Source organism: Tupaia chinensis, unplaced genomic scaffold (genome assembly GCF_000334495.1).
Source record: "Tupaia chinensis unplaced genomic scaffold, TupChi_1.0 Scaffold000217_1, whole genome shotgun sequence".
In the NCBI taxonomy this organism is placed as follows: domain Eukaryota; kingdom Metazoa; phylum Chordata; class Mammalia; order Scandentia; family Tupaiidae; genus Tupaia; species Tupaia belangeri.
The window spans coordinates 7,558,462-7,569,046 of NW_006159692.1; positions in this window are offsets into that span (position 1 = coordinate 7,558,462).

A 10,585-nucleotide genomic window follows, 5' to 3' on the forward strand; every position below is an offset into this window, starting at 1 on the left:
AGAGAACAGCCCTGGCAAGATCTGGCCATCCTTTATTTATTTATTTTTTTTTTTTGAGAGATTTTCACTGTAGGGGGCGTGCGCTCGCCAGACAGACAGAGAGAGACATAGAGACAGAAAGCGAGAAATCACCCCCCAGGGGGGATGGTCACGCCGCAATCCCTTCTCCTCCATTCTCCTCTCGGGATCTTGGGCACGCACGCACATGCGCCCAGCGTGAATTTTAAGCCACCGGGTCCGGGACACGAACCACGGTCGACTACGTGGGAGTCCAGCGACATAGCCATTACTCTAACTGCTGGTTCCCTGGCCATCCTTTTTAGACCACTGAGTGTCCTCAGGGTCTTGTAAAACCCATTGTGGTGCTCTGGGCTTCCATTGGGTTCAGGGATCCTGCACGGAAAATGTCCCCAAGGACTCCCAGTTGCTTGACTCAGGATGTCGTGATGTAAGAGCTGAGTGGGGGCTACTCACACTTCTCGAAGCCAGGAGTCATTGCAATGGACAGGGGCTCTAGGTCCCCACTTCCCATCTCGATGCATGCCCCTGTTCTTCAGCAGACTCAGCCTCTCAGGACCAAGCCCTCATGTGCTATTTGCCTGTTTCCCTTTGCCTCTGTGCACTGGGGCTGCCTGGCTGCCATGCATAGTTAGAAGGACCAGAGGAGGCAGCGTGGCAGCGGGTCTTCATCTCATTTCTTCCAGACAAGGCCTGTGCAGCCTGCCCCACACTTCCTCTGGCCACTGTGGGAACCTTAGTTTATTAGGAATTCCCATCATCCTAGAATTTTGAAGGCACAGGGGAACATAAGAAAGGAGATTACTCCTTAACACATATTTTGGGCACCTTGACAAGGAGAGTCAGTTGCAGAGCTCAGCCTCAGTGAAGGATGTGGTGGAAGTGCTGCCTAAGATGCCCAAACTTTCTCCTAACGCTGCCTCCCAGTGGTAGTGGCACTACCATGGCCACCAAGAAGTGCAGAATGTGGCCATGGACAGGCAACTTGGCACCTGGAAAGGCGTCCTGCTTGCCTGCTCTGCCCATGGCTCACCATATGGTCCTGAAAACCCTGAGGCTCAGGGGCTGGAGATTCTGCAGAGAGCTGTCAGGAGTAAAATACACCTGTCAGAATAAAGGCCTAGCTTTGTCCTGTGCATTTGGAACTCTTTTCTGCATGGCCTGGCCTGCCAGCTCTGGAACACTCAAGGCGCCTCAGCCTCACCTAGATCTCACACCGTCTTTGCTCGTCTGTTAAACTTGGCCTGGAATGTTTTTCCAACTTCTCTATCCAGAAAACTTGAATACCCTGCTGAAATAATTTCTCCTAAGACAATTTTTTTCTATGACCTTTCAAAACTGAAGAAATTTGGGTAATTTTTGCTCCAAAAATCTTCGGACATACTTTGACCACAGATGTCAGGATACACACGTATCCTGGGTGTGTGTGTGTGTGCATGTGCGTGTGCATGTGCATGCACACACGAGCTCCCCATGCAGTTCGAGACTTCTTAGGGAGGAGGCATTGTCTTTTCCATGCTTCCAGAATGCTGTTTTATGGTCACTGCTCTGAAACACCGAATGAATTTGTTGCTTGTCTGAGTGCTATTCAGAGACTGCTGTTTTAAGGCAGATAAACTTCAAAATGACCAAAAAAAGAAAAAAAAATATCATCAGTCATCTTTCTTCCTTCTAGTTTGGCAAAAACTTTCATTCTCTAATGGAAAGGTTTAATTGGAACCTTGACTCTGTGTTTGGAGGTAATGGGCCTGAGTGAAAATGGATTAGAGCAGTTCATAAACTCTTTCCCTGAAAGTTAACATATTACAGGGCCCACAAAGGTTACTTCACTTGGCAAGAAAAACTAGTATTAAAGATCAAAATAACAATTTCCTGGATTCCTGCACAGGCTTCTAACTTCTCCCAATATCCTTGGGCCACATGTGAATGGCCACGACTTAATCAGCAGCTGCTGTAAATAGACAGAAATCCTGAACCCTTTGCATCTCTTACAAGGAAGACGGAGGAAGAAGCGGGGCAGAGTGAGCACCAAGGAAAAACTACTGGAGACAGGCAATTCTAGGGCTGCTCAGCCTCTCCTCCAGCCTTGCCCTATGATCTCTACAGCCCTCCTCAGGGCTGCATTCTGCTTGAGATGCAGTGCTCAGGTGCCTTCTCCAGGTCGCAGAGATGAGAGCCCAACGGGTTGCATCTGATTACAGGTCCGGGTTCCGAGCCACTCTGCTACACTTCCTCTTAACTAGAAACAACCTATTTGGGCTCACTTTCAGAAAGCTTGGCTGGATGGACCAGCTCTGCAGTTCGGATCTCAGGTTCTCCATTCTAGGGCCAGGACCGTGAGGCCCCAGCCACTGCAGAGCTAGCAGCCCAGGCAGGCCCATGCTGGGGTCTGAATCCAGCTCTGCAGAGGGCCAGGGCACCTTTGGGTGTGTTGTTCAAGTGCCTGGTGCATCCGTTTCTTCATCTGTCAAATGGGGTTAGAGTTAAGGGAGATGCTTCAGGTGCAGAGTCAGCACAGCGTCTGGGCAGAAGAGATGGAAGAAGTGTAGGAGGGGGTGGAGAGAGCAGCAGTGGTGGGACAGGGTCTGCTGGGGCAGGAGAAACTCTACCCTCTAAAATCGTCTCCATCTTGTGGTCAGAAGGATGTCCGAATAAAAGAGAAAAGAAAGCTTTCCAGACAGGCCCTCAGGAATCCATTTGTCCCGCAGTGCCTTTCTCTTGACGTCTTTGTCTTTCAGCTCCTCTCGGGCCTGGTGCCTGATTCCTTCTCTTTCATTCTTCCCCTCCCTGCCCAGGCTTGCCTGTCCCCAGGATGATAAACTGGCCACCTAGCTGGTCCCAAGGACTGCCCCTTGGTCTGTGCATAATCCCAGGCCCAGGCACTGTGTAGACATGGCCATACAGGAGGGCTGCACTCCCCCTTGCAGGCCAGCTGAACGGAATGTACCTGCTCCATTTGGGTCCATTGGAAGGCGGGATGCATGGAGCCAGTGTCCTCCTGGCTATGGCAAAGCCACAGCAATGTTTCCCATAAAAGGGACTTGAATTTTTTACGGAGCCATTCCATCGGCCTTAAAACTGGATGGAGAGGTTTATGGATTTCAGGAAAAATTTTCAAAATAGATGACGCTCCAACACCAAAGGCCTGGGCCCTGGTGATGGGTGTGTCCCTTTGGTTCACTTCGCCCAGGGCTCCGCCACTTTCATGGCCTAAGCCCAGGTGACTGAGTTCCTCACATAAGCATAACATTCATTCATCATGTGTGTTTATAATAACTGACACACTTCAGGGCCATTGACGAAAAACAGCCTGCGATGGCTAAGGGTCTCGCTGGTCACACAGTGGGAAAGGCCACTGGCCAAGTCTCGAGATCTGGGTAATATGTGACTTATCTCAGGAACGCCTGGCTTTGAAAAATATACACAGGGTGACCTGCGATGGGGCCTTAAAACCCCATTTGTTGGCCCTCTTGCCGTCTCTGCCTCATTAAAAATGTTGGTTGTTTAAAATTGCTGAAGGATAATTAAACAGGGCTGCCGTTGATTTATGGGAGACAAACAGAGCTATGAATGCACAGAAATATTGTGTTGTGGGGAGGCAATTTATGAAGGTCAAGCTAAATGCTGGCGGAGGGGTGGTGAGTCAAGATTGGCCAGAGAAAGTGACAGGTCTTGACCATTCTAATCTGTGGAAGACTTCGTGTCCAGGTGAGGGTCCCCTCCTGACATCCTGGCATGCATTTTGAATTCAGTAGCTTTTTAAGCTCAATAGATGAAAAAGGAAAAAAAAAGAAACAAAAGTTGGACCTGCACCCTCTGCACACCCATACCCACACGTTTGGAATTCGAAGTGGAAATCACGGGGCACGGACTGTGTTAGTGACAGTCATGCTATCTAGCCTGTCCTAACAGTGTGGCTAGCACCCCGCATAGCTGCTTTATGGTAAGTTGCGAACTGGAGCCTGTGGGTGCATCTCGGGTGTGTCTGGACCTTCACTCAGAGTTGGTTGGAGAGAGAAGGGAAGGGAATCATTTTTCTCTCCACGGTAATACTCATAGTAAGGGAACAAACAGAGCATGCAGCCGAGGCTGAGACGTTCCTACACTCGACTTTCCCAGCCTGGCTGAGTGCGCAGAGTCTAGCTCATCCAGCCAGGGCCCTCCATCCCTGTAGTTTCTGGCTATGGTGGCAGCTGTGGCAGCTGAGCCTGGCCTTCATGCTTTAAGGCCATGGTCTCTGTTCTGCGTTTTCCATTCTCTCAGTGGTCAGTAAACACAGGGACACCTACTTCCAGACACTTTGAAAGGCTGCCTCTCTTCTGCCTTGGAAGCCAGCCTGGGTCGGGGCCTTCTTGGACACCTCTGTGCACTCTCCCTCACTCACACTGACGGCTCCTCTCCCAGAGGCTCTGCTCTGAGCATATGTCAGTCCCTAACGTCTTTGACTCAGTGGTTCACCACGGCACCATTTGTAGGGTTTGATATTTAAACCCTGGAACCCCAGCTCCCATGTGCCTGGGCACGAGGCCTGGCTCCACTTCCTCTTTCTGCGTTCTCTAGAATGTGCTCTCCAAGTTACCCACAGCTTCCAAGGGCATGGAGAAAGCTGAGTTCTAGAAGTGACTGCAGGTCACAATAGCATTCATTAAGTATTTTCCATGTGTGGATCCTTTCTCGAAGATGCTCCGAGGAAAATCAGGGTGACCATAAGAAAGCAGCCTGCTCCCACTTCCTTTTTTGTTCCGTGGCTCCCTTCCCTTCTGTTGGCCAAGTCAGAAATCCATGTTTCTGTTCTGTGTCTTTTCAAATGTCTAGAACAACCTTCCAGCATGTCCAGCTTAATTAAAACGGCAGTTCCCGTGTTAAGCTTGCTCCACTTCCTTTTGTCAGAAACCACCTCAGCATCTAAGTAACTTCTTTCTGCTCTGAGCCCCAAAGCTATCTACAATCACTACCAAAGACCTCTTTGTCTTAACAAAAGAAACAATTTCCCAACCTGGTTTGAGTTACTGTGTGCATTTACTTGGAATGCTCGAACACTCTCTCTCGCAGAATTTAAGTTGATTTAAACTGTCCTTGTTCTCCATTTGTCTGCGTTGGTAAATTTATTGTATGGAAAAATTAAAATCGGTGACTATATTTTTTGCACTCCCTGCTTCAGATCAACCTAAATCTTAAAAACAGCAAAAAAAAAAAAAAAAAAAAAAAAAAAAAAAAAGAAAAGAAAAGAAAAGAAAAAGGCCTTTATTTCGCTTACGCGTCCCTGAGACTTAATAGGGCAATCACATACTTGAGGTTTTAATGTTTCTGTCATATTTTATCAGTAATTCTAACCCAAGAGCCATAAAAAGGTAGAACTTATTGTTTAGATTGGAAATGAAAGCACCTCCTGTTCTGCAAATCCTCGGGCAACTCCCGTCCCTGTCTGCAGCGTCCTGGACTTTTACAGCCAGAACTGGAGAAGGTGGGTTTCTTTTTTTACATGGATAGGAAAGGTGTGCGACTATGCCCATGATCCCCCAAACTGGCCTCTGCAGTGCATTCTGATAGAAATGTCACTTCTCTGTCTATGTAAGTTAAAGTATTCAGAACATCAGTGGCAATGCAACTATAAACTAGAACTTCGAGCAGAGACTATATTATCAATGAATAAAGTCAAGTTGTTGATTCAGGGAAAATTGGCCATGAGAGATTTCAGGAGTAGCAGAGTCATTGGGGCTGAGGCTCCATGTTGTGGTGGTCAGTACAAGGGGTTGGCTAAATCCAGAGGAGGACTAGGTAAGGCATGTGTGTGGGGAAGAGTGCAGATGAAGAGGTAGAAGAGAACACCGACGTCTGAAAAATTAAAAAAAAAAAAAAAAAAAAAAAAAAAAAAAAAAGAAAAGAAAAGAAAAGAAAAAGGCCTTTATTTCGCTTACGCGTCCCTGAGACTTAATAGGGCAATCACATACTTGAGGTTTTAATGTTTCTGTCATATTTTATCAGTAATTCTAACCCAAGAGCCATAAAAAGGTAGAACTTATTGTTTAGATTGGAAATGAAAGCACCTCCTGTTCTGCAAATCCTCGGGCAACTCCCGTCCCTGTCTGCAGCGTCCTGGACTTTTACAGCCAGAACTGGAGAAGGTGGGTTTCTTTTTTTACATGGATAGGAAAGGTGTGCGACTATGCCCATGATCCCCCAAACTGGCCTCTGCAGTGCATTCTGATAGAAATGTCACTTCTCTGTCTATGTAAGTTAAAGTATTCAGAACATCAGTGGCAATGCAACTATAAACTAGAACTTCGAGCAGAGACTATATTATCAATGAATAAAGTCAAGTTGTTGATTCAGGGAAAATTGGCCATGAGAGATTTCAGGAGTAGCAGAGTCATTGGGGCTGAGGCTCCATGTTGTGGTGGTCAGTACAAGGGGTTGGCTAAATCCAGAGGAGGACTAGGTAAGGCATGTGTGTGGGGAAGAGTGCAGTGTGGGGTGGCAGGGTATTTATGGGTTTTAAGATTTAAAGACAAAGAAACCCACATTGTCATCTCAAGGAAGATAAACAGTGAATTGTTGAAGCAACAGGTCTTTGGGGACTTATGACTCATCTGTTGTAATTGGGGAACTTCACCAGTGACTTACGTTGACTCGACGTGTCAAATGTGTTCTCTGTTAGGAAATAAAAATGTGTTCTCTTAATGTAAACAACACAGAAATGTTCTCAGATGTCCCAAGTCATTAGTCATGTTGGACACATTCCATGCCCTAAGACGCGTCCCCAAAATGCTATGCCTGGAGGTCACGAAGTGTAAAAAAAGAAGGTATCAGGATTAAAGAGTCCAGGCAGGTAGTTACAATCCAGGGAGGCATCTCATTTATCTGGGAACTGAGGAGCATCCAGACAACCCCTCAGAGCTGCTCTGGCTTTGACTGCCACATGTTGCATGTTCAGAATCTGAGTGATCCTCAGTAAATGTCCCTAAGACTTACCTACCTCCATTTTACTTTGGATTTTGTAGGTTTTTGCAGGAGACTGACGGAAGGTCAATTTCCTGCAGAGTTTGAGTCAGCTGTAGGGCACAGACTTCTAATTTTAGTACTTTTACATTGTGTGAATGGCTTCAGGTACTCCTAGGGTGCCATGCAGATCACATACTACATGTATATAATCCAGATCAAGAAGCTGGTCATGGTATGCACATGGTACCTTCTAGCTCTATTTTTTGTTTTTGTTTTTGTTTTTTTTTACATTTTTTCTTTATTTACATTCATTCACTGTACATCATTATAGCATACAAAATGAGATTTTTCCATTGAGAATACACTGTATATTGGCTCAATCAAGCACATCAACATATGTGTTATTGTCAACAAATCATTTTCCATTTCTTGTTTTCTGTATATTTTGCCTTTTTCCCCATTCTTGATTCCCTATCTCACCCTCTGCCATCTCCCACCCTCCTCCCACACTGTGTCTGGTATCTATTGGTGCTTTCTATGCCTCCCCCATTTTATTGTTTCACTAAATATCTTAATAAATCTAAATGTTTTCAACAGAAAGCACAGCTGATATGTACATATCCATGAACACAAGTCTGACTTTAGGCATAATCCTCAGTGAATAGAATGAACATACTATAAAGTAGCACCTAACTAGGGCTATATACATTAACTGCAGTCATCAAATAGGTATTTCTAATGCCTATTTTTTTTCTTCTGAAAATTTTTTTTATTAATTTACATTCATTCCCTGAGCATCATCACAACATTCTAAATGTGATTTCCCATCTAGAATGTACTGTATAGTGGCTTAGTAATGCATGTTCTCATCCATAATATTCCATTTCTACTTTCATATATATGTTTTTTTACCCCATGTCTAGCCCTCTGCCCTATTCCACTCTCTTATTACACTATCTCTGCTGTCTACAGTTGTCTTCAATCCCTTTTCCCCCAACATTTTGTTGGTCACACAATATCATAAGTAATCTAACTACTTTCAATAGCAAGATCAGCCGATGGTTTCAAGAAAAGCAGTTTTGAACTGGTAAGGATATTTCTTTGAAACTTAAAGCCTAGAAACAGGTTAGTATTCTGTTCAAATAGTAGGAACATGAATCTATTGATAGCTGAAGACAGGACAAAAATCCTTAAAACCGGACAACAAAGCTTAGAAGAAAAGCAGCAATATTTTAGTCAAGTCGTAGAATACTGTTTCATCAGTTCAGTCTCATGTACTTAATCTTTCTTCTGTATCTGTTGAGGTTCGATGTTCCAGATTGAAATCTGGGATGTAATACTCAACTCCAGCTTTTGGCCCTACAATTAAGTTGCCCATTTTCTTAGTTTCTGAACTCTTATTTCTGTGTGTCTGCATTTAATTTTACTGACATAGCACTCCCTTAAGAACTTCTTGGAGATCCGGTCTGGTGCTGGTAAATTCTTTCAGGTTTTGTTTATCTGGGAAAGTTCGTGTCTTTTCTTCCCAAATGAACGATAACCTTGCTGGGTACAGAATTCTCGGTTGAAATTGCTTTTCCCTTAATACTTTGAATACATTTTCCCATTCTCTCCTCGCTCTCATTGTTTCCGATGAGAGGTCTGCCGTTAGTCTGATGGGATACCCTTTGTAGGTAACTTGCCTTTTTTCTCTTGCCAGTCTTAGTATCTTGTCTTTGTCTGTGGTTTTGGTCAATCTGGCTATAATGTGTCTTGGAGAAGATCTTCTTGGGTTGATTCTATTTGGGGTCCTCTGTATTTCTTGGGACTGAATCTTTGAGTGCCTCTCCAGGTTTGGAAAATTTTCTTGTAAGATTTCATGGAATAGATTATCAATGCCCTTATGAGTCTCTTCACCTTCTGGGATGCCTATTATCCGGATGTTTGGACGTTTGATGGTATCTAGTACTTCTCGCATATTATTCTCAAATTTTTGGGCCATTTTCTCAGTCTTCGCGGTGGATTTTTCTAGGCCAACCATTTTCTCTTCTACATTAGAGATTCTATTTTCTGTATGATCTAGTCTGCTTTTAATACTTTCAAGGGAGATTTTGACTTCTTGTATTATAGCCTTCATCTCTAACAGTTCCATCTGATTCTTTTGTAAAGTGTGAAATTCCTCTTTTAGATCTAGCATGAATTTCCTCACCTCCTGGAACTCTTCAACTCCTTTCTCCTTCCTCTTCAGCAGTTCCTTGTCTCTCTTCTCTTCCATCTCTGTTAGCTTTGCCATTATGAATGTTCTGAATTCTTTATCAGACATTTCCATGATTTCCATTGAACTGTGTGTGGATAAAGAGGAGCTATCCTTTTCCCTTGTGGGAGAGGTATTTTCCTGCTTCCCCATATTTCTTGTGGTCCTGCAGCGATTTCTAGTCATCTGGTGGATGGTCGGTTTCTTCCCAAACACGCGAGTTTTGGATGCTGGAGGCCCAGTTATCAGTGGGACATCTTCCTTTCTCCCCAAATGGCTAGATCACAGGAGCCATGGAGCTGTCTGCCTCTTGAAGAAGGGCTGTTCACGCGAGTTTTGGATGCTGGAGGCCCAGTTATCAGTGGGACATCTTCCTTTCTCCCCAAATGGCTAGATCACAGGAGCCATGGAGCTGTCTGCCTCTTGAAGAAGGGCTGTTCACGCGAGTTCTGGATGCTGGAGGCCCAGTTATCAGTGGGACATCTTCCTTTCTCCCCAAATGGCTAGATCACAGGAGCCATGGAGCTGTCTCTAGCTCTATTTTTTTTTTGAAGAGATTTTTTGCTATAGGGTGCATGCACTCGCCAAAGAGACAGAGACAGAGGGACAGAAAGTGAGAAATCACCCCCCAGGGGGATGGCCATGCCGCAATCCCTTCTCCTCCATTCTACTCTCGGGATCTTGGGCACGCATACACACGCGCCCGGCATGAGTTTTAAGCCACCGGGTCCAGGATGCGCACCGCGGTCAACTACATGGGAGTCCAGCAACATAGCCATTACACTAACTGCTGGTCCCTCTAGCTCTATTTTAATAGGCTTTCAGAACAACCAGGCAGTGACATTGCTCTGTGCTACGTGTCATGCCTGGTGAAGAGGAGTAAGGCTATGTGTACAGGACTGAGCCCCCCTCAACCCAAGGGTTGTGTCTTGGTTCAAGGTCTAACAAATAATGGAAATGTAGTGATATTGGTTGGAATGAAGTCAGAATCTATGCTTCTTTATGCCCTTCATAGTTTAGAAACAATTATAACCCAAGGTTTAAGCAAGGAAAGAAAGATTACTCTGGGTATTCATAACAAACGACACTAATTACCCAGGAGATAACAGGACTGCAAGGACAGAGCTGCCGGGGTCCAGCCTCGGCGTGGGTGGGTTATCTCGATGAAGGCGGTGAAGGTGAACAGAAGACAAAGGCCTCGATGCTTTTTTATGCACGTCCTATGCTGGACACCCCTCAAAGATCGCTCTCTGAGGAGTGACAACTGCTAGGAATTATCGTGCATTTTTATTGAAAATGTGTTACATACAAGTAAATGGGAGAGGGGCTACGTGTTTCAATTATCAGCTCATAAAGTCTTTTAACAATAAAGAACATAGATTCTATTCAGGG